The sequence below is a fragment of the Phalangium opilio genome, unplaced genomic scaffold (genome assembly GCF_054372755.1).
Source record: "Phalangium opilio isolate 3A_F unplaced genomic scaffold, DU_Popi_V2 ptg000360l_1, whole genome shotgun sequence".
Taxonomy (NCBI): Eukaryota; Metazoa; Arthropoda; class Arachnida; order Opiliones; family Phalangiidae; genus Phalangium; species Phalangium opilio.
The window spans coordinates 2,406,888-2,425,438 of NW_028324230.1; the positions used below are offsets into that span (position 1 = coordinate 2,406,888).

An 18,551-nucleotide genomic window follows, 5' to 3' on the forward strand; every position below is an offset into this window, starting at 1 on the left:
AAAGAAAATATGTTGGCTTTTTTCATATCCATTGGAATTTAAAAGAGGAAAAAAAAGTGAAAAAACCAACTGCGCGCAGTGTTCCTAAGTGGTCTCCCTCCCAAGTACTGACTGCGCTCGACGCTGCTTAACTTCGGTTATCGGACGAGAACCGGTGTTTTTAGCGTGATATGGCCGTTGCCGAGAGTGCTATTTAATAATTCGAATTTAATTAACCTTCATCTTTATAAATCAATAAGAAAAAGAAGATATGTTTGCTTTTTCATATCTCATGGAATTTAAAAGAGGAAATAAAAGTGAAAAAGCCAACGGCACACAAAGTTTCCAAGTACTGACTGCGCTCGACGCTGCTTAACTTCGGTGATCGGACGAGAACCGGTGTTTTCAGCGTGATATGGCCGTTGCCGAGAGTTCTAGATAATAATTCGAATTTAAATTAAGTGAGACAAATTGACCTTCATCTTTTTAAAACAATAAAAAAAGAAAATATGTTTGCTTTTTTCATATCTATAGGAATTTAAAAGAGGGAAAAAAAGTGAAAAAGCCAACGGCACGCAGTGTTCCTAAGTGGTCTCCCTCCCAAGTACTGACTGCGCTCGACGCTGCTTAACTTCGGTGATCCGACGAGAACCGGTGTTTTCAGTGTGATATGTCCGTTGCCGAGAGTGCTACATAATAATTCGAATTTAAATTAAGTGAGACAAATTGACCTTCATCTTTTTAAAACAATAACAAAAAGAAAATATGTTTGCTTTTTTCATATCTATAGGAATTTAAAAGAGGAAAAAAAAGTGAAAAAGCCAACGGCACGCAGTGTTCTTAAAGTGGTCTCCCTCCCAAGTACTGACTGCGCTCGACGCTGCTTAACTTCGGTGATCCGACGAGAACCGGGGTTTTCAGCGTGATATGGCCGTTGCCGAGAGTTCTAGATAATAATTCGAATTTAAATTAAGTGAGACAAATTGACCTTCATCTTTTTAAAACAATAAAAAAAGAAAATATGTTTGCTTTTTTCATATCTATAGGAATTTAAAAGAGGGAAAAAAAGTGAAAAAGCCAACGGCACGCAGTGTTCCTAAGTGGTCTCCCTCCCAAGTACTGACTGCGCTCGACGCTGCTTAACTTCGGTGATCCGACGAGAACCGGTGTTTTCAGTGTGATATGTCCGTTGCCGAGAGTGCTACATAATAATTCGAATTTAAATTAAGTGAGACAAATTGACCTTCATCTTTTTAAAACAATAACAAAAAGAAAATATGTTTGCTTTTTTCATATCTATAGGAATTTAAAAGAGGAAAAAAAAAGTGAAAAAGCCAACGGCACGCAGTGTTCCTAAGTGGTCTCCCTCCCAAGTACTGACTGCGCTCGACGCTGCTTAACTTCGGTGATCGGACGAGAACCGGTGTTTTCAGCGTGATATGGCCGTTGCCGACAGTGCTATTTAATAATTCGAATTTAAATTAAGTGAGACAAATTAACCTTCATCTTTTTAAAACAATAACAAAAAGAAAATATGTTGGCTTTTTTCATATCTATTGGAATTTAAAAGGGAAAAAAAAGTGAAAAAGCCAACGGCGCGCAGTGTTCCTAAGTGTTCTCCCTCCCAAGTACAGACTGCGCTCGACACTGCTTAACTTCCGTGATCCGACGAGAACCGGTGTTTTCAGCGTGATATGGCCGTTGCCGAGAGTGCTAGATAATAATTCGAATTTAAATTAAGTGAGACAAATTGACCATCTTTTTAAAACAATAACAAAAAGAAAATATGTTTGCTTTTTTCATATCTATAGGAATTTAAAAGAGGAAAAAAAGTGAAAAAGCCAACGGCACGCAGTGTTCCTAAGTGGTCTCATTCCCAAGTACTGACTGCGCTCGACGCTGCTTATTTTCGGTTATCGGACGAGAACCGGTGTTTTCAGCGTGATATGGCCGTTGCCGAGAGTGCTATTTAATATTTCGAATTTAATTAACTTTCATCTTTATAAAACAATAACAAAAAGAAGATATGTTTGCTTTTTTCATATCTGGTGGAATTTGAAAGAGGAAACAAAAGTGAAAAAGCCAACGGCACGCAGTATTCCCAAGTACTGTATGCGCTCGACGCTGCTTAACTTCGGTGATCGGACGTGAACCGGTGTTTTCAGCGTGATATGGCCGTTGCCGAGAGTGCTAGTAAATAATTCGAATTTAAATTAAGTGAGACAAATTAACCTTCATCATTTTAAAACAATAACAAAAAGAAAACATGTTTGCTTTTTTCATATCTATTAAAATTTCAAAGAGGAAAAAAAAGTGAAAAAGCCAACGGCACGCAGTGTTCCTAAGTGGTCTCCCTCCCAATTAGTGACTGCGCTCGACGCTGCTTAACTTCGGTTATCGGACGAGAACCGGTGTTTTCAGCGTGATATGGCCGTTGCCGAGAGTGCTAGTTAATAATTTGAATTTAATTAACTTTCATCTTTATAAAACAATAACAAAAAGAAGATATGTTTGCATTTTTCATATTGGGTGGAATTTAAAAGAGGAAACAAAAGTGAAAAAGCCAACGGCACGCAGTATTCCCAAGTACTGACTGCGCTCGACGCTGCTAACGTCGGCGATCGGACGAGAACCGGTGTTCTCAGCGTGATATGGCCGTTGCCGAGAGTGCTAGATAATAATTCGAATTTAAATTAAGTGAGACAAATTAACCTTCATCTTTTTAAAACAATAACAAAAAGAAAATATGTTTGCTTATTTTCATATCTATTGGAATTTAAAAGAGGAAAAAAAGTGAAAAAGCTAACGGTACGCAGTGTTCCTAAGTGGTCGCCCTCCCAAGTACTGACTGTGCTCGACGCTGCTTAACTTCGGTTATCGGACGAGAACCGGTGTATTCAGCGAGATATGGCCGTTGCCGAAAGTGCTAGTTAATAATTTGAATTTAATTAACCTTCATTTTTATAAAACAATAACAAAAAGAAGATATGTTTGATATTTCATATCTGGCGGAATTTAAAAGAGGAAACAAAAGTGAAAAAGCAAACGGCACGCAGTATTCCCAAGTACTGTATGAGCTCGACGCTGCTTAACTTCGGTGATCGGACGTGAACCGGTGTTTTCAGGGTGATATGGCCGTTGCCGAGAGTGCTAGTTAATAATTCGAATTTAAATTAAGTGAGACAAATTAACCTTCATCATTTTAAAACAATAACAAAAAGAAAACCTGTTTGCTTTTTTCATATCTATTAAAATTTAAAAGAGGAAAAAAAGTGAAAAAGCCAACGGCACGCAGTGTTCCTAAGTGGTCTCCCTCCCAAGTAGTGACTGCGCTCGACGCTGCTTAACTTCGGTGATCGGACGTGAACCGGTGTTTTTAGCGTGATATGGCCGGTGCCGAGAGTGATAGTTAATAATTTGAATTTAATTAACTTTCATCTTTATAAAACAATAACAAATAGAAGATATGTTTGCTTTTTTCATATCTGGTGGAATTTAAAAGAGGAAACAAAAGTGAAAAAGCAAACGGCACGCAGTATTCCCAAGTACTGTATGCGCTCGACGCTGCTTTACTTCGGTGATCGGACGTGAACCGGTGTTTTCAGCGTGATATGGCCGTTGCCGAGAGTGCTAGTTAATAATTCGAATTTAAATTAAGTGAGACAAATTAACCTTCATCATTTTAAAACAATAACAAAAAGAAAACGTGTTTGCTTTTTTCATATCTATTAAAATTTAAAAGAGGAAAAAAAAGTGAAAAAGCCAACGGCCCGCAGTGTTCCTAAGTGGTCTCCCTCCCAAGTAGTGACTGCGCTCGACGCTGCTTAACTTCGGTTATCGGACGAGAACCGGTGTATTCAGCGTGATATGGCCCTTGCCGAGAGTGCTAGTTAATAATTTAAATTTAATTAACTTTCATCTTTATAAAACAATAACAAAAAAGAAGATATGTTTGATATTTCATATCTGGCGGAATTTAAAAGAGGAAACAAAAGTGAAAAAGCAAACGGCACGCAGTATTCCCAAGTACTGTATGAGCTCGACGCTGCTTAACTTCGGTGATCGGACGTGAACCGGTGTTTTCAGGGTGATATGGCCGTTGCCGAGAGTGCTAGTTAATAATTCGAATTTAAATTAAGAGAGACAAATTAACCTTCATCATTTTAAAACAATAACAAAAAGAAAACCTGTTTGCTTTTTACATATCTATTAAAATTTAAAAGAGGAAAAAAAAGTGAAAAAGCCAACGGCACGCAGTGATCCTAAGTTGTCTCCCTCCCAAGTAATGACTGCGCTCGACGCTGCTTAACTTCGGTTATGGGACGAGAATCGGTGTATTCAGCGTGATATGGCCGTTGCCGAGAGTGCTAGTTAATAATTTGAATTTCATTAACTTTCATCTTTATAAAACAATAACAAAAAGAAGATATGTTTGCTTTTTTCATATCTGGTGGAATTTGAAAGAGGAAACAAAAGTGATAAAGCCAACGGCACGCAAAGTTTCCAAGTACTGACTGCGCTCGACGCTGCTTAACTTCGGTGATCGGACGAGAACCGGTGTTTTCAGCGTGATATGGCCGTTGCCGAGAGTGCTAGATAATAATTCGAATTTAAATTAAGTGAGACAAATTCACCTTCATCTTTTTAAAACAATAACAAAAAGAAAATATGTTTGCTTTTTTCATATCTATAGGAATTTAAAAGAGGGAAAAAAAGTGAAAAAGCCAACGGCACGCAGTGTTCCTAAGTGGTCTCCCTCCCAAGTACTGACTGCGCTCGACGCTGCTTAACTTCGGTGATCCGACGAGAACCGGTGTTTTCAGTTTGATATGGCCGTTGCCGAGAATGCTACATAATAATTCGAATTTAAATTAAGTGAGACAAATTGACCTTCCATCTTTTTAAAACAATAACAAAAAGAAAATATGTTTGCTTTTTTCATATCTATAGGAATTTAAAAGAGGAAAAAAAAGTGAAAAAGCCAACGGCACGCAGTGTTCTTAAGTGGTCTCCCTCCCAAGTACTGACTGCGCTCGACGCTGCTTAACTTCGGTGATCCGACGAGAACCGGGGTTTTCAGCGTGATATGGCCGTTGCCGAGAGTGCTATTTAATAATTCGAATTTAAATTAAGTGAGACAAATTAACCTTCATCTTTTTAAAACAATAACAAAAAGAAAATATGTTGGCTTTTTTCATATCCATTGGAATTTAAAAGAGGAAAAAAAAGTGAAAAAACCAACTGCGCGCAGTGTTCCTAAGTGGTCTCCCTCCCAAGTACTGACTGCGCTCGACGCTGCTTAACTTCGGTTATCGGACGAGAACCGGTGTTTTTAGCGTGATATGGCCGTTGCCGAGAGTGCTATTTAATAATTCGAATTTAATTAACCTTCATCTTTATAAATCAATAAGAAAAAGAAGATATGTTTGCTTTTTTCTTATCTCATGGAATTTAAAAGAGGAAATAAAAGTGAAAAAGCCAACGGCACACAAAGTTTCCAAGTACTGACTGCGCTCGACGCTGCTGAACTTCGGTGATCGGACGAGAACCGGTGTTTTCAGCGTGATATGGCCGTTGCCGAGAGTTCTAGATAATAATTCGAATTTAAATTAAGTGAGACAAATTGACCTTCATCTTTTTAAAACAATAACAAAAAGAAAATATGTTTGCTTTTTTCATATCTATAGGAATTTAAAAGAGGGAAAAAAAGTGAAAAAGCCAACGGCACGCAGTGTTCCTAAGTGGTCTCCCTCCCAAGTACTGACTGCGCTCGACGCTGCTTAACTTCGGTGATCCGACGAGAACCGGTGTTTTCAGTGTGATATGTCCGTTGCCGAGTGTGCTACATAATAATTCGAATTTAAATTAAGTGAGACAAATTGACCTTCATCTTTTTAAAACAATAACAAAAAGAAAATATGTTTGCTTTTTTCATATCTATAGGAATTTAAAAGAGGAAAAAAAAGTGAAAAAGCCAACGGCACGCAGTGTTCTTAAGTGGTCTCCCTCCCAAGTACTGACTGCGCTCGACGCTGCTTAACTTCGGTGATCCGACGAGAACCGGGGTTTTCAGCGTGATATGGCCGTTGCCGAGAGTGCTAGATAATAATTCGAATTTAAATTAAGTGAGACAAATTGACCATCTTTTTAAAACAGTAACAAAAAGAAAATATGTTTGCTTTTTTCATATCTATAGGAATTTAAAAGAGGAAAAAAAAAAGTGAAAAAGCCAACGGCACGCAGTGTTCCTAAGTGGTCTCCCTCCCAAGTACTGACTGCGCTCGACGCTGCTTAACTTCGGTGATCGGACGAGAACCGGTGTTTTCAGCGTGATATGGCCGTTGCCGACAGTGCTATTTAATAATTCGAATTTAAATTAAGTGAGACAAATTAACCTTCATCTTTTTAAAACAATAACAAAAAGAAAATATGTTGGCTTTTTTCATATCTATTGGAATTTAAAAGGGAAAAAAAAGTGAAAAAGCCAACGGCGCGCAGTGTTCCTAAGTGGTCTCCCTCCCAAGTACAGTCTGCGCTCGACACTGCTTAACTTCCGTGATCCGACGAGAACCGGTGTTTTCAGCGTGATATGGCCGTTGCCGAGAGTGCTAGATAATAATTCGAATTTAAATTAAGTGAGACAAATTGACCATCTTTTTAAAACAATAACAAAAAGAAAATATGTTTGCTTTTTTCATATCTATAGGAATTTAAAAGAGGAAAAAAAGTGAAAAAGCCAACGGCACGCAGTGTTCCTAAGTGGTCTCATTCCCAAGTACTGACTGCGCTCGACGCTGCTTATTTTCGGTTATCGGACGAGAACCGGTGTTTTCAGCGTGATATGGCCGTTGCCGAGAGTGCTATTTAATATTTCGAATTTAATTAACTTTCATCTTTATAAAACAATAACAAAAAGAAGATATGTTTGCTTTTTTCATATCTGGTGGAATTTGAAAGAGGAAACAAAAGTGAAAAAGCCAACGGCACGCAGTATTCCCAAGTACTGTATGCGCTCGACGCTGCTTAACTTCGGTGATCGGACGTGAACCGGTGTTTTCAGCGTGATATGGCCGTTGCCGAGAGTGCTAGTAAATAATTCGAATTTAAATTAAGTGAGACAAATTAACCTTCATCATTTTAAAACAATAACAAAAAGAAAACATGTTTGCTTTTTTCATATCTATTAAAATTTCAAAGAGGAAAAAAAAGTGAAAAAGCCAACGGCACGCAGTGTTCCTAAGTGGTCTCCCTCCCAATTAGTGACTGCGCTCGACGCTGCTTAACTTCGGTTATCGGACGAGAACCGGTGTTTTCAGCGTGATATGGCCGTTGCCGAGAGTGCTAGTTAATAATTTGAATTTAATTAACTTTCATCTTTATAAAACAATAACAAAAAGAAGATATGTTTGCATTTTTCATATTGGGTGGAATTTGAAAGAGGAAACAAAAGTGAAAAAGCCAACGGCACGCAAAGTTTCCAAGTACTGACTGCGCTCGACGCTGCTTAACTTCGGTGATCGGACGAGAACCGGTGTTTTCAGCGTGATATGGCCGTTGCCGAGAGTGCTAGATAATAATTCGAATTTAAATTAAGTGAGACAAATTCACCTTCATCTTTTTAAAACAATAACAAAAAGAAAATATGTTTGCTTTTTTCATATCTATAGGAATTTAAAAGAGGGAAAAAAAGTGAAAAAGCCAACGGCACGCAGTGTTCCTAAGTGGTCTCCCTCCCAAGTACTGACTGCGCTCGACGCTGCTTAACTTCGGTGATCCGACGAGAACCGGTGTTTTCAGTTTGATATGGCCGTTGCCGAGAGTGCTACATAATAATTCGAATTTAAATTAAGTGAGACAAATTGACCTTCATCTTTTTAAAACAATAACAAAAAGAAAATATGTTTGCTTTTTTCATATCTATAGGAATTTAAAAGAGGAAAAAAAAGTGAAAAAGCCAACGGCACGCAGTGTTCTTAAGTGGTCTCCCTCCCAAGTACTGACTGCGCTCGACGCTGCTTAACTTCGGTGATCCGACGAGAACCGGGGTTTTCAGCGTGATATGGCCGTTGCCGAGAGTGCTATTTAATAATTCGAATTTAAATTAAGTGAGACAAATTAACCTTCATCTTTTTAAAACAATAACAAAAAGAAAATATGTTGGCTTTTTTCATATCCATTGGAATTTAAAAGAGGAAAAAAAAGTGAAAAAACCAACTGCGCGCAGTGTTCCTAAGTGGTCTCCCTCCCAAGTACTGACTGCGCTCGACGCTGCTTAACTTCGGTTATCGGACGAGAACCGGTGTTTTTAGCGTGATATGGCCGTTGCCGAGAGTGCTATTTAATAATTCGAATTTAATTAACCTTCATCTTTATAAATCAATAAGAAAAAGAAGATATGTTTGCTTTTTTCATATCTCATGGAATTTAAAAGAGGAAATAAAAGTGAAAAAGCCAACGGCACACAAAGTTTCCAAGTACTGACTGCGCTCGACGCTGCTGAACTTCGGTGATCGGACGAGAACCGGTGTTTTCAGCGTGATATGGCCGTTGCCGAGAGTTCTAGATAATAATTCGAATTTAAATTAAGTGAGACAAATTGACCTTCATCTTTTTAAAACAATAACAAAAAGAAAATATGTTTGCTTTTTTCATATCTATAGGAATTTAAAAGAGGGAAAAAAAGTGAAAAAGCCAACGGCACGCAGTGTTCCTAAGTGGTCTCCCTCCCAAGTACTGACTGCGCTCGACGCTGCTTAACTTCGGTGATCCGACGAGAACCGGTGTTTTCAGTGTGATATGTCCGTTGCCGAGAGTGCTACATAATAATTCGAATTTAAATTAAGTGAGACAAATTGACCTTCATCTTTTTAAAACAATAACAAAAAGAAAATATGTTTGCTTTTTTCATATCTATAGGAATTTAAAAGAGGAAAAAAAAGTGAAAAAGCCAACGGCACGCAGTGTTCTTAAGTGGTCTCCCTCCCAAGTACTGACTGCGCTCGACGCTGCTTAACTTCGGTGATCCGACGAGAACCGGGGTTTTCAGCGTGATATGGCCGTTGCCGAGAGTGCTAGATAATAATTCGAATTTAAATTAAGTGAGACAAATTGACCATCTTTTTAAAACAGTAACAAAAAGAAAATATGTTTGCTTTTTTCATATCTATAGGAATTTAAAAGAGGAAAAAAAAAAAGTGAAAAAGCCAACGGCACGCAGTGTTCCTAAGTGGTCTCCCTCCCAAGTACTGACTGCGCTCGACGCTGCTTAACTTCGGTGATCGGACGAGAACCGGTGTTTTCAGCGTGATATGGCCGTTGCCGACAGTGCTATTTAATAATTCGAATTTAAATTAAGTGAGACAAATTAACCTTCATCTTTTTAAAACAATAACAAAAAGAAAATATGTTGGCTTTTTTCATATCTATTGGAATTTAAAAGGGAAAAAAAAGTGAAAAAGCCAACGGCGCGCAGTGTTCCTAAGTGGTCTCCCTCCCAAGTACAGTCTGCGCTCGACACTGCTTAACTTCCGTGATCCGACGAGAACCGGTGTTTTCAGCGTGATATGGCCGTTGCCGAGAGTGCTAGATAATAATTCGAATTTAAATTAAGTGAGACAAATTGACCATCTTTTTAAAACAATAACAAAAAGAAAATATGTTTGCTTTTTTCATATCTATAGGAATTTAAAAGAGGAAAAAAAGTGAAAAAGCCAACGGCACGCAGTGTTCCTAAGTGGTCTCATTCCCAAGTACTGACTGCGCTCGACGCTGCTTATTTTCGGTTATCGGACGAGAACCGGTGTTTTCAGCGTGATATGGCCGTTGCCGAGAGTGCTATTTAATATTTCGAATTTAATTAACTTTCATCTTTATAAAACAATAACAAAAAGAAGATATGTTTGCTTTTTTCATATCTGGTGGAATTTGAAAGAGGAAACAAAAGTGAAAAAGCCAACGGCACGCAGTATTCCCAAGTACTGTATGCGCTCGACGCTGCTTAACTTCGGTGATCGGACGTGAACCGGTGTTTTCAGCGTGATATGGCCGTTGCCGAGAGTGCTAGTAAATAATTCGAATTTAAATTAAGTGAGACAAATTAACCTTCATCATTTTAAAACAATAACAAAAAGAAAACATGTTTGCTTTTTTCATATCTATTAAAATTTCAAAGAGGAAAAAAAAGTGAAAAAGCCAACGGCACGCAGTGTTCCTAAGTGGTCTCCCTCCCAATTAGTGACTGCGCTCGACGCTGCTTAACTTCGGTTATCGGACGAGAACCGGTGTTTTCAGCGTGATATGGCCGTTGCCGAGAGTGCTAGTTAATAATTTGAATTTAATTAACTTTCATCTTTATAAAACAATAACAAAACGAAGATATGTTTGCATTTTTCATATTGGGTGGAATTTAAAAGAGGAAACAAAAGTGAAAAAGCCAACGGCACGCAGTATTCCCAAGTACTGACTGCGCTCGACGCTGCTAACGTCGGCGATCGGACGAGAACCGGTGTTCTCAGCGTGATATGGCCGTTGCCGAGAGTGCTAGATAATAATTCGAATTTAAATTAAGTGAGACAAATTAACCTTCATCTTTTTAAAACAATAACAAAAAGAAAATATGTTTGCTTATTTTCATATCTATTGGAATTTAAAAGAGGAAAAAAAGTGAAAAAGCTAACGGCACGCAGTGTTCCTAAGTGGTCGCCCTCCCAAGTACTGACTGTGCTCGACGCTGCTTAACTTCGGTTATCGGACGAGAACCGGTGTATTCAGCGAGATATGGCCGTTGCCGAAAGTGCTAGTTAATAATTTGAATTTAATTAACCTTCATTTTTATAAAACAATAACAAAAAGAAGATATGTTTGCTTTTTTCATATCTGGTGGAATTTGAAAGAGGAAACAAAAGTGAAAAAGCCAACGGCACGCAGTATTCCCAAGTACTGTATGCGCTCGACGCTGCTTAACTTCGGTGATCGGACGTGAACCGGTGTTTTCAGCGTGATATGGCCGTTGCCGAGAGTGCTAGTAAATAATTCGAATTTAAATTAAGTGAGACAAATTAACCTTCATCATTTTAAAACAATAACAAAAAGAAAACGTGTTTGCTTTTTTCATATCTATTAAAATTTAAAAGAGGAAAAAAAAGTGAAAAAGCCAACGGCACGCAGTGTTCTTAAGTGGTCTCGCTCCCAAGTAGTGACTGCGCTCGACGCTGCTTAACTTCGGTTATCGGACGAGAACCGGAGTATTCAGCGTGATATGGCCGTTGCCGAGAGTGCTAGTTAATAATTTGAATTTAATTAACTTTCATCTTTATGAAACAATAACAAAAAGGAAGATATGTTTGCTTTTTTCATATCTGGTGGAATTTAAAAGAGGAAACAAAAGTGAAAAAGCAAACGGCACGCAGTATTCCCAAGTACTGTATGCGCTCGACGCTGCTTAACTTCGGTGATCGGACGTGAACCGGTGTTTTCAGCGTGATATGGCCGTTGCCGAGAGTGCTAGTTAATAATTCGAATTTAAATTAAGTGAGACAAATTAACCTTCATCATTTTAAAACAATAACAAAAAGAAAACGTGTTTGCTTTTTTCATATCTATTAAAATTTAAAAGAGGAAAAAAAAGTGAAAAAGCCAACGGCACGCAGTGTTCCTAAGTGGTCTCCCTCCCAAGTAGTGACTGCGCTCGACGCTGCTTAACTTCGGTTATCGGACGAGAACCGGTGTATTCAGCGTGATATGGCCCTTGCCGAGAGTGCTAGTTAATAATTTAAATTTAATTAACTTTCATCTTTATAAAACAATAACAAAAAAGAAGATATGTTTGATAATTCATATCTGGCGGAATTTAAAAGAGGAAACAAAAGTGAAAAAGCAAACGGCACGCAGTATTCCCAAGTACTGTATGAGCTCGACGCTGCTTAACTTCGGTGATCGGACGTGAACCGGTGTTTTCAGGGTGATATGGCCGTTGCCGAGAGTGCTAGTTAATAATTCGAATTTAAATTAAGTGAGACAAATTAACCTTCATCATTTTAAAACAATAACAAAAAGAAAACCTGTTTGCTTTTTTCATATCTATTAAAATTTAAAAGAGGAAAAAAAGTGAAAAAGCCAACGGCACGCAGTGTTCCTAAGTGGTCTCCCTCCCAAGTAGTGACTGCGCTCGACGCTGCTTAACTTCGGTGATCGGACGTGAACCGGTGTTTTTAGCGTGATATGGCCGTTGCCGAGAGTGCTAGTTAATAATTTGAATTTAATTAACTTTCATCTTTATAAAACAATAACAAATAGAAGATATGTTTGCTTTTTTCATATCTGGTGGAATTTAAAAGAGGAAACAAAAGTGAAAAAGCAAACGGCACGCAGTATTCCCAAGTACTGTATGCGCTCGACGCTGCTTTACTTCGGTGATCGGACGTGAACCGGTGTTTTCAGCGTGATATGGCCGTTGCCGAGAGTGCTAGTTAATAATTCGAATTTAAATTAAGTGAGACAAATTAACCTTCATCATTTTAAAACAATAACAAAAAGAAAACGTGTTTGCTTTTTTCATATCTATTAAAATTTAAAAGAGGAAAAAAAAGTGAAAAAGCCAACGGCCCGCAGTGTTCCTAAGTGGTCTCCCTCCCAAGTAGTGACTGCGCTCGACGCTGCTTAACTTCGGTTATCGGACGAGAACCGGTGTATTCAGCGTGATATGGCCCTTGCCGAGAGTGCTAGTTAATAATTTAAATTTAATTAACTTTCATCTTTATAAAACAATAACAAAAAAGAAGATATGTTTGATATTTCATATCTGGCGGAATTTAAAAGAGGAAACAAAAGTGAAAAAGCAAACGGCACGCAGTATTCCCAAGTACTGTATGAGCTCGACGCTGCTTAACTTCGGTGATCGGACGTGAACCGGTGTTTTCAGGGTGATATGGCCGTTGCCGAGAGTGCTAGTTAATAATTCGAATTTAAATTAAGTGAGACAAATTAACCTTCATCATTTTAAAACAATAACAAAAAGAAAACCTGTTTGCTTTTTACATATCTATTAAAATTTAAAAGAGGAAAAAAAAGTGAAAAAGCCAACGGCACGCAGTGATCCTAAGTTGTCTCCCTCCCAAGTAATGACTGCGCTCGACGCTGCTTAACTTCGGTTATGGGACGAGAATCGGTGTATTCAGCGTGATATGGCCGTTGCCGAGAGTGCTAGTTAATAATTTGAATTTCATTAACTTTCATCTTTATAAAACAATAACAAAAAGAAGATATGTTTGCTTTTTTCATATCTGGTGGAATTTGAAAGAGGAAACAAAAGTGAAAAAGCCAACGGCACGCAGTATTCCCAAGTACTGTATGCGCTCGACGCTGCTTAACTTCGATGATCGGACGTGAACCGGTGTTTTCAGCGTGATATGGCCGTTGCCGAGAGTGCTAGTTAATAATTCGAATTTAAATTAAGTGAGACAAATTAACCTTCATCATTTTAAAACAATAACAAAAAGAAAACGTGTTTGCGTTTTTCATATCTATTAAAATTTAAAAGAGGAAACAAATGTGAAAAAGCCAACGGCACGCAGTATTCCCAAGTACTGTATGCGCTCGTCGCTGCTTAACTTCGGTGATCGGACGTGAACCGGTGTATTCAGCGTGATATGGCCCTTGCCGAGAGTGCTAGTTAATAATTTGAATTTAATTAACTTTCATCTTTATAAAACAATAACAAAAAAGAAGGTATGTTTGCTTTTTTCATATCTGGTGGAATTTAAAAGAGGAAACAAAAGTGAAAAAGCAAATGGCACGCAGTATTCCCAAGTACTGTATGCGCTCGACGGTGCTTAACTTCGGTGATCGGACGTGAACCGGTGTTTTCAGCGTGATATGGCCGTTGCCGAGAGTGCTAGTTAATAATTTGAATTTAATTAACTTTCATCTTTATAAAACAATAACAAAAAAGAAGATATGTTTGCTTTTTTCATATCTGGTGGAATTTAAAAGAGGAAACAAAAGTGAAAAAGCAAATGGCACGCAGTATTCCCAAGTACTGTATGCGCTCGACGCTGCTTAACTTCGGTGATCGGACGTGAACCGGTGTTTTCAGCGTGATATGGCCGTTGCCGAGAGTGCTAGTTAATAATTCGAATTTAAATTAAGTGAGACAAATTAACCTTCATAATTTTAAAACAATAACAAAAAGAAAACCTGTTTGCTTTTTACATATCTATTAAAATTTAAAAGAGGAAAAAAAAGTGAAAAAACCAACGGCACGCAGTGATTCTAAGTGGTCTCCCTCCCAAGTAATGACTGCGCTCGACGCTGCTTAACTTCGGTTATCGAACGAGAACCGGTGTATTCAGCGTGATATGGCCGTTGCCGAGAATGCTAGTTAATAATTTGAATTTAATTAACTTTCTTCTTTATAAAACAATAACAAAAAGAAGATATGTTTGCTTTTTTCATGTCTGGTGGAATTTAAAAGAGGAAAGAAAAGTGAAAAAGCAAACGGCACGCAGTATTCCCAAGTACTGTATGCGCTCGACGCTGCTGTACTTCGGTGATCGGACGTGAACCGGTGTTTTCAGCGTGATATGGCCGTTGCCGAGAGTGCTAGTTAATAATTCGAATTTAAATTAAGTGAGACAAATTAACCTTCATCATTTTAAAACATTAACAAAAAGAAAACGTGTTTGCTTTTTTCATATCTATTAAAATTTAAAAGAGGAAAAAAAAGTGAAAAAGCCAACGGCACGCAGTGTTCCTAAGTGGTCTCCCTCCCAAGTAATGACTGCGCTCGACGCTGCTTAACTTCGGTTATCGGACGAGAACCGGTGTATTCAGCGTGATATGGCCCTTGCCGAGAGTGCTAGTTAATAATTTGAATTTAATTAACTTTCATCTTTATAAAACAATAACAAAAAAGAAGATATGTTTGCTTTTTTCATATCTGGTGGAATTTAAAAGAGGAAACAAAAGTGAAAAAGCAAATGGCACGCAGTATTCCCAAGTACTGTATGCGCTCGACGCTGCTTAACTTCGGTGATCGGACGTGAACCGGTGTTTTCAGCGTGATATGGCCGTTGCCGAGAGTGCTAGTTAATAATTCGAATTTAAATTAAGTGAGACAAATTAACCTTCATCATTTTAAAACAATAACAAATAGAAAACCTGTTTGCTTTTTACATATCTATTAAAATTTAAAAGAGGAAAAAAAGTGAAAAAGCCAACGGCACGCAGTGTTCCTAAGTGGTCTCCCTCCCAAGTAATGACTGCGCTCGACGCTGCTTAACTTCGGTTATCGGACGAGAACCGGTGTATTCAGCGTGATATGGCCGTTGCCGAGAATGCTAGTTAATAATTTGAATTTAATTAACTTTCTTCTTTATAAAACAATAACAAAAAGAAGATATGTTTGCTTTTTTCATGTCTGGTGGAATTTAAAAGAGGAAACAAAAGTGAAAAAGCAAACGGCACGCAGTATTCCCAAGTACTGTATGCGCTCGACGCTGCTGTACTTCGGTGATCGGACGTGAACCGGTGTTTTCAGCGTGATATGGCCGTTGCCGAGAGTGCTAGTTAATAATTCGAATTTAAATTAAGTGAGACAAATTAACCTTCATCATTTTATAACAATAACAAAAAGAAAACGTGTTTGCTTTTTTCATATCTATTAAAATTTAAAAGAGGAAACAAAAGTGAAAAAGCCAACGGCACGCAGTGTTCCTAAGTGGTCTCCCTCCCAAGTAATGACTGCGCTCGACGCTGCTTAACTTCGGCTATGGGACGAGAATCGGTGTATTCAGCGTGATATGGCCGTTGCCGAGAGTGCTAGTTAATAATTTGAATTTCATTAACTTTCATCTTTATAAAACAATAACAAAAAGAAGATATGTTTTCTTTTTTCATATCTGGTGGAATTTGAAAGAGGAAACAAAAGTGAAAAAGCCAACGGCACGCAGTATTCCCAAGTACTGTATGCGCTCGACGCTGCTTAACTTCGATGATCGGACGTGAACCGGTGTTTTCAGCGTGATATGGCCGTTGCCGAGAGTGCTAGTTAATAATTCGAATTTAAATTAAGTGAGACAAATTAACCTTCATCATTTTAAAACAATAACAAAAAGAAAACGTGTTTGCTTTTTTCATATCTATTAAAATTTAAAAGAGGAAACAAAAGTGAAAAAGCCAACGGCACGCAGTATTCCCAAGTACTGTATGCGCTCGACGCTGCTTAACTTCGGTGATCGGACGTGAACCGGTGTTTTCAGCGTGATATGGCCGTTGCCGAGAGTGCTAGTTAATAATTCGAATTTCAATTAAGTGAGACAAATTAACCTTCATCATTTTAAAACAATAACAAAAAGAAAACCTGTTTGCTTTTTACATATCTATTAAAATTTAAAAGAGGAAAAAAAGTGAAAAACCCAACGGCACGCAGTGTTCCTAAGTGGTCTCCCTCCCAAGTAGTGACTGCGCTCGACGCTGCTTAACTTCGGTTATCGGACGAGAACCGGTGTATTCAGCGTGATATGGCCGTTGCCGAGAGTGCTAGTTAAAAATTTGAATTTAATTAACTTTCATCTTTATAAAACAATAACAAAAAGAAGATATGTTTGCTTCTTTCATATCTGGTGGAATTTAAAAGAGGACACAAAAGTGAAAAAGCAAACGGCACGCAGTATTCCCAAGTACTGTATGCGCTCGACGCTGCTTTACTTCGGTGATCGGACGTGAACCGGTGTTTTCAGCGTGATATGGCCGTTGCCGAGAGTGCTAGTTAATAATTCGAATTTAATTTAAGTGAGACAAATTAACCTTCATCATTTTAAAACAATAACAAAAAGAAGACGTGTTTGCTTTTTTCATATCTATTAAAATTTAAAAGAGGAAAAAAAAGTGAAAAAGCCAACGGCACGCAGTGTTCCTAAGTGGTCTCCCTCCCACGTAGTGACTGCGCTCGACGCTGCTTAACTTCGGTGATCGGACGTGAACCGGTGTTTTTAGCGTGATATGGCCGTTGCCGAGAGTGCTAGTTAATAATTTGAATTTAATTAACTTTCATCTTTATAAAACAATAACAAAAAGAAGATATGTTTGCTTTTTTCATATCTGGTGGAATTTAAAAGAGGAAACAAAAGTGAAAAAGCAAACGGCACGCAGTATTCCCAAGTACTGTATGCGCTCGACGCTGCTTTACTTCGGTGATCGGACGTGAACCGGTGTTTTCAGCGTGATATGGCCGTTGCCGAGAGTGCTAGTTAATAATTCGAATTTAAATTAAGTGAGACAAATTAACCTTCATCATTTTAAAACAATAACAAAAAGAAAACCTGTTTGCTTTTTACATATCTATTAAAATTTAAAAGAGGAAAAAAAAGTGAAAAAGCCAACGGCACGCAGTGATCCTAAGTTGTCTCCCTCCCAAGTAATGACTGCGCTCGACGCTGCTTAACTTCGGTTATGGGACGAGAATCGGTGTATTCAGCGTGATATGGCCGTTGCCGAGAGTGCTAGTTAATAATTTGAATTTCATTAACTTTCATCTTTATAAAACAATAACAAAAAGAAGATATGTTTGCTTTTTTCATTTCTGGTGGAATTTGAAATAGGAAACAAAAGTGAAAAAGCCAGCGGCACGCAGTATTCCCAAGTACTGTATGTGCTCGACGCTGCTTAACTTCGATGATCGGACGTGAACCGGTGTTTTCAGCGTGATATGGCCGTTGCCGAGAGTGCTAGTTAATAATTCGAATTTAAATTAAGTGAGACAAATTAACCTTCATCATTTTAAAACAATAACAAAAAGAAAACGTGTTTGCTTTTTTCATATCTATTAAAATTTAAAAGAGGAAACAAATGTGAAAAAGCCAACGGCACGCAGTATTCCCAAATACTGTATGCGCTCGACGCTGCTTAACTTCGGTGATCGGACGTGAACCGGTGTTTTCAGCGTGATATGGCCGTTGCCGAGAGTGCTAGTTAATAATTCGAATTTAAATTAAGTGAGACAAATTAACCTTCATAATTTTAAAACAATAACAAAAAGAAAACCTGTTTGCTTTTTACATATCTATTAAAATTTAAAAGAGGAAAAAAAAGTGAAAAAACCAACGGCACGCAGTGATTCTAAGTGATCTCCCTCCCAAGTAATGACTGCGCTCGACGCTGCTTAACTTCGGCTATGGGACGAGAATCGGTGTATTCAGCGTGATATGGCCGTTGCCGAGAGTGCTAGTTAATAATTTGAATTTCATTAACTTTCATCTTTATAAAACAATAACAAAAAGAAGATATGTTTTCTTTTTTCATATCTGGTGGAATTTGAAAGAGGAAACAAAAGTGAAAAAGCCAACGGCACGCAGTATTCCCAAGTACTGTATGCGCTCGACGCTGCTTAACTTCGATGATCGGACGTGAACCGGTGTTTTCAGCGTGATATGGCCGTTGCCGAGAGTGCTAGTTAATAATTCGAATTTAAATTAAGTGAGACAAATTAACCTTCATCATTTTAAAACAATAACAAAAAGAAAACGTGTTTGCTTTTTTCATATCTATTAAAATTTAAAAGAGGAAACAAAAGTGAA

The 18,551-nt window shown here is 38.1% G+C and overlaps 3 non-coding genes and 52 pseudogenes across 3 annotated transcripts; all 55 read right to left on the reverse strand.

Moving 5' to 3' along the window:
• Positions 1 to 63: 63 nt before the first annotated feature.
• LOC149598088 (5S ribosomal RNA) lies at positions 64 to 182 on the reverse strand (annotated as a pseudogene).
• Positions 183 to 303: 121 nt separating this feature from the next.
• Positions 304 to 406, reverse strand: LOC149598089 (5S ribosomal RNA; annotated as a pseudogene).
• A 136-nt stretch (positions 407 to 542) lies between these two features.
• LOC149598090 (5S ribosomal RNA) lies at positions 543 to 661 on the reverse strand (annotated as a pseudogene).
• A 137-nt stretch (positions 662 to 798) lies between these two features.
• Positions 799 to 918, reverse strand: LOC149598091 (5S ribosomal RNA; annotated as a pseudogene).
• Positions 919 to 1,054: 136 nt separating this feature from the next.
• On the reverse strand, positions 1,055 to 1,173 carry LOC149598092 (5S ribosomal RNA; annotated as a pseudogene).
• A 138-nt stretch (positions 1,174 to 1,311) lies between these two features.
• Positions 1,312 to 1,430, reverse strand: LOC149598093 (5S ribosomal RNA). Its single transcript, XR_016379147.1, has one exon. It is a non-coding gene; the product is annotated as a 5S ribosomal RNA (ribosomal RNA).
• Positions 1,431 to 1,566: 136 nt separating this feature from the next.
• Positions 1,567 to 1,685, reverse strand: LOC149598094 (5S ribosomal RNA; annotated as a pseudogene).
• Positions 1,686 to 1,818: 133 nt separating this feature from the next.
• Positions 1,819 to 1,937, reverse strand: LOC149598095 (5S ribosomal RNA; annotated as a pseudogene).
• A 122-nt stretch (positions 1,938 to 2,059) lies between these two features.
• LOC149598096 (5S ribosomal RNA) lies at positions 2,060 to 2,162 on the reverse strand (annotated as a pseudogene).
• Positions 2,163 to 2,299: 137 nt separating this feature from the next.
• On the reverse strand, positions 2,300 to 2,418 carry LOC149598097 (5S ribosomal RNA; annotated as a pseudogene).
• A 361-nt stretch (positions 2,419 to 2,779) lies between these two features.
• Positions 2,780 to 2,898, reverse strand: LOC149598098 (5S ribosomal RNA; annotated as a pseudogene).
• A 360-nt stretch (positions 2,899 to 3,258) lies between these two features.
• LOC149598099 (5S ribosomal RNA) lies at positions 3,259 to 3,377 on the reverse strand (annotated as a pseudogene).
• A 362-nt stretch (positions 3,378 to 3,739) lies between these two features.
• On the reverse strand, positions 3,740 to 3,858 carry LOC149598100 (5S ribosomal RNA; annotated as a pseudogene).
• A 603-nt stretch (positions 3,859 to 4,461) lies between these two features.
• On the reverse strand, positions 4,462 to 4,564 carry LOC149598101 (5S ribosomal RNA; annotated as a pseudogene).
• Positions 4,565 to 4,701: 137 nt separating this feature from the next.
• On the reverse strand, positions 4,702 to 4,820 carry LOC149598102 (5S ribosomal RNA; annotated as a pseudogene).
• Positions 4,821 to 4,958: 138 nt separating this feature from the next.
• Positions 4,959 to 5,077, reverse strand: LOC149598103 (5S ribosomal RNA; annotated as a pseudogene).
• Positions 5,078 to 5,214: 137 nt separating this feature from the next.
• Positions 5,215 to 5,333, reverse strand: LOC149598104 (5S ribosomal RNA; annotated as a pseudogene).
• Positions 5,334 to 5,455: 122 nt separating this feature from the next.
• LOC149598105 (5S ribosomal RNA) lies at positions 5,456 to 5,558 on the reverse strand (annotated as a pseudogene).
• A 137-nt stretch (positions 5,559 to 5,695) lies between these two features.
• On the reverse strand, positions 5,696 to 5,814 carry LOC149598106 (5S ribosomal RNA; annotated as a pseudogene).
• Positions 5,815 to 5,951: 137 nt separating this feature from the next.
• On the reverse strand, positions 5,952 to 6,070 carry LOC149598107 (5S ribosomal RNA; annotated as a pseudogene).
• A 136-nt stretch (positions 6,071 to 6,206) lies between these two features.
• LOC149598108 (5S ribosomal RNA) lies at positions 6,207 to 6,325 on the reverse strand. The gene has a single exon (XR_016379158.1). It is a non-coding gene; the product is annotated as a 5S ribosomal RNA (ribosomal RNA).
• A 136-nt stretch (positions 6,326 to 6,461) lies between these two features.
• LOC149598109 (5S ribosomal RNA) lies at positions 6,462 to 6,580 on the reverse strand (annotated as a pseudogene).
• A 133-nt stretch (positions 6,581 to 6,713) lies between these two features.
• Positions 6,714 to 6,832, reverse strand: LOC149598110 (5S ribosomal RNA; annotated as a pseudogene).
• Positions 6,833 to 6,954: 122 nt separating this feature from the next.
• Positions 6,955 to 7,057, reverse strand: LOC149598111 (5S ribosomal RNA; annotated as a pseudogene).
• Positions 7,058 to 7,194: 137 nt separating this feature from the next.
• LOC149598112 (5S ribosomal RNA) lies at positions 7,195 to 7,313 on the reverse strand (annotated as a pseudogene).
• Positions 7,314 to 7,435: 122 nt separating this feature from the next.
• On the reverse strand, positions 7,436 to 7,538 carry LOC149598113 (5S ribosomal RNA; annotated as a pseudogene).
• Positions 7,539 to 7,675: 137 nt separating this feature from the next.
• LOC149598114 (5S ribosomal RNA) lies at positions 7,676 to 7,794 on the reverse strand (annotated as a pseudogene).
• Positions 7,795 to 7,931: 137 nt separating this feature from the next.
• Positions 7,932 to 8,050, reverse strand: LOC149598115 (5S ribosomal RNA; annotated as a pseudogene).
• A 137-nt stretch (positions 8,051 to 8,187) lies between these two features.
• On the reverse strand, positions 8,188 to 8,306 carry LOC149598116 (5S ribosomal RNA; annotated as a pseudogene).
• Positions 8,307 to 8,428: 122 nt separating this feature from the next.
• LOC149598117 (5S ribosomal RNA) lies at positions 8,429 to 8,531 on the reverse strand (annotated as a pseudogene).
• A 137-nt stretch (positions 8,532 to 8,668) lies between these two features.
• Positions 8,669 to 8,787, reverse strand: LOC149598118 (5S ribosomal RNA; annotated as a pseudogene).
• A 137-nt stretch (positions 8,788 to 8,924) lies between these two features.
• On the reverse strand, positions 8,925 to 9,043 carry LOC149598119 (5S ribosomal RNA; annotated as a pseudogene).
• Positions 9,044 to 9,180: 137 nt separating this feature from the next.
• On the reverse strand, positions 9,181 to 9,299 carry LOC149598120 (5S ribosomal RNA). Its single transcript, XR_016379169.1, has one exon. It is a non-coding gene; the product is annotated as a 5S ribosomal RNA (ribosomal RNA).
• A 136-nt stretch (positions 9,300 to 9,435) lies between these two features.
• LOC149598121 (5S ribosomal RNA) lies at positions 9,436 to 9,554 on the reverse strand (annotated as a pseudogene).
• A 133-nt stretch (positions 9,555 to 9,687) lies between these two features.
• On the reverse strand, positions 9,688 to 9,806 carry LOC149598122 (5S ribosomal RNA; annotated as a pseudogene).
• Positions 9,807 to 9,928: 122 nt separating this feature from the next.
• LOC149598123 (5S ribosomal RNA) lies at positions 9,929 to 10,031 on the reverse strand (annotated as a pseudogene).
• A 137-nt stretch (positions 10,032 to 10,168) lies between these two features.
• On the reverse strand, positions 10,169 to 10,287 carry LOC149598124 (5S ribosomal RNA; annotated as a pseudogene).
• A 361-nt stretch (positions 10,288 to 10,648) lies between these two features.
• LOC149598125 (5S ribosomal RNA) lies at positions 10,649 to 10,767 on the reverse strand (annotated as a pseudogene).
• Positions 10,768 to 10,889: 122 nt separating this feature from the next.
• LOC149598126 (5S ribosomal RNA) lies at positions 10,890 to 10,992 on the reverse strand (annotated as a pseudogene).
• A 137-nt stretch (positions 10,993 to 11,129) lies between these two features.
• Positions 11,130 to 11,248, reverse strand: LOC149598127 (5S ribosomal RNA; annotated as a pseudogene).
• Positions 11,249 to 11,371: 123 nt separating this feature from the next.
• Positions 11,372 to 11,474, reverse strand: LOC149598128 (5S ribosomal RNA; annotated as a pseudogene).
• Positions 11,475 to 11,611: 137 nt separating this feature from the next.
• On the reverse strand, positions 11,612 to 11,730 carry LOC149598129 (5S ribosomal RNA; annotated as a pseudogene).
• A 361-nt stretch (positions 11,731 to 12,091) lies between these two features.
• On the reverse strand, positions 12,092 to 12,210 carry LOC149598130 (5S ribosomal RNA; annotated as a pseudogene).
• A 362-nt stretch (positions 12,211 to 12,572) lies between these two features.
• LOC149598131 (5S ribosomal RNA) lies at positions 12,573 to 12,691 on the reverse strand (annotated as a pseudogene).
• A 603-nt stretch (positions 12,692 to 13,294) lies between these two features.
• LOC149598132 (5S ribosomal RNA) lies at positions 13,295 to 13,397 on the reverse strand (annotated as a pseudogene).
• An 829-nt stretch (positions 13,398 to 14,226) lies between these two features.
• LOC149598133 (5S ribosomal RNA) lies at positions 14,227 to 14,345 on the reverse strand (annotated as a pseudogene).
• A 362-nt stretch (positions 14,346 to 14,707) lies between these two features.
• LOC149598134 (5S ribosomal RNA) lies at positions 14,708 to 14,826 on the reverse strand (annotated as a pseudogene).
• Positions 14,827 to 15,188: 362 nt separating this feature from the next.
• On the reverse strand, positions 15,189 to 15,307 carry LOC149598135 (5S ribosomal RNA; annotated as a pseudogene).
• Positions 15,308 to 15,669: 362 nt separating this feature from the next.
• Positions 15,670 to 15,788, reverse strand: LOC149598136 (5S ribosomal RNA; annotated as a pseudogene).
• A 122-nt stretch (positions 15,789 to 15,910) lies between these two features.
• On the reverse strand, positions 15,911 to 16,013 carry LOC149598137 (5S ribosomal RNA; annotated as a pseudogene).
• Positions 16,014 to 16,150: 137 nt separating this feature from the next.
• LOC149598138 (5S ribosomal RNA) lies at positions 16,151 to 16,253 on the reverse strand (annotated as a pseudogene).
• A 136-nt stretch (positions 16,254 to 16,389) lies between these two features.
• On the reverse strand, positions 16,390 to 16,508 carry LOC149598139 (5S ribosomal RNA; annotated as a pseudogene).
• A 362-nt stretch (positions 16,509 to 16,870) lies between these two features.
• LOC149598140 (5S ribosomal RNA) lies at positions 16,871 to 16,989 on the reverse strand (annotated as a pseudogene).
• An 843-nt stretch (positions 16,990 to 17,832) lies between these two features.
• Positions 17,833 to 17,935, reverse strand: LOC149598141 (5S ribosomal RNA; annotated as a pseudogene).
• A 378-nt stretch (positions 17,936 to 18,313) lies between these two features.
• On the reverse strand, positions 18,314 to 18,416 carry LOC149598142 (5S ribosomal RNA; annotated as a pseudogene).
• Positions 18,417 to 18,551: the final 135 nt, after the last annotated feature.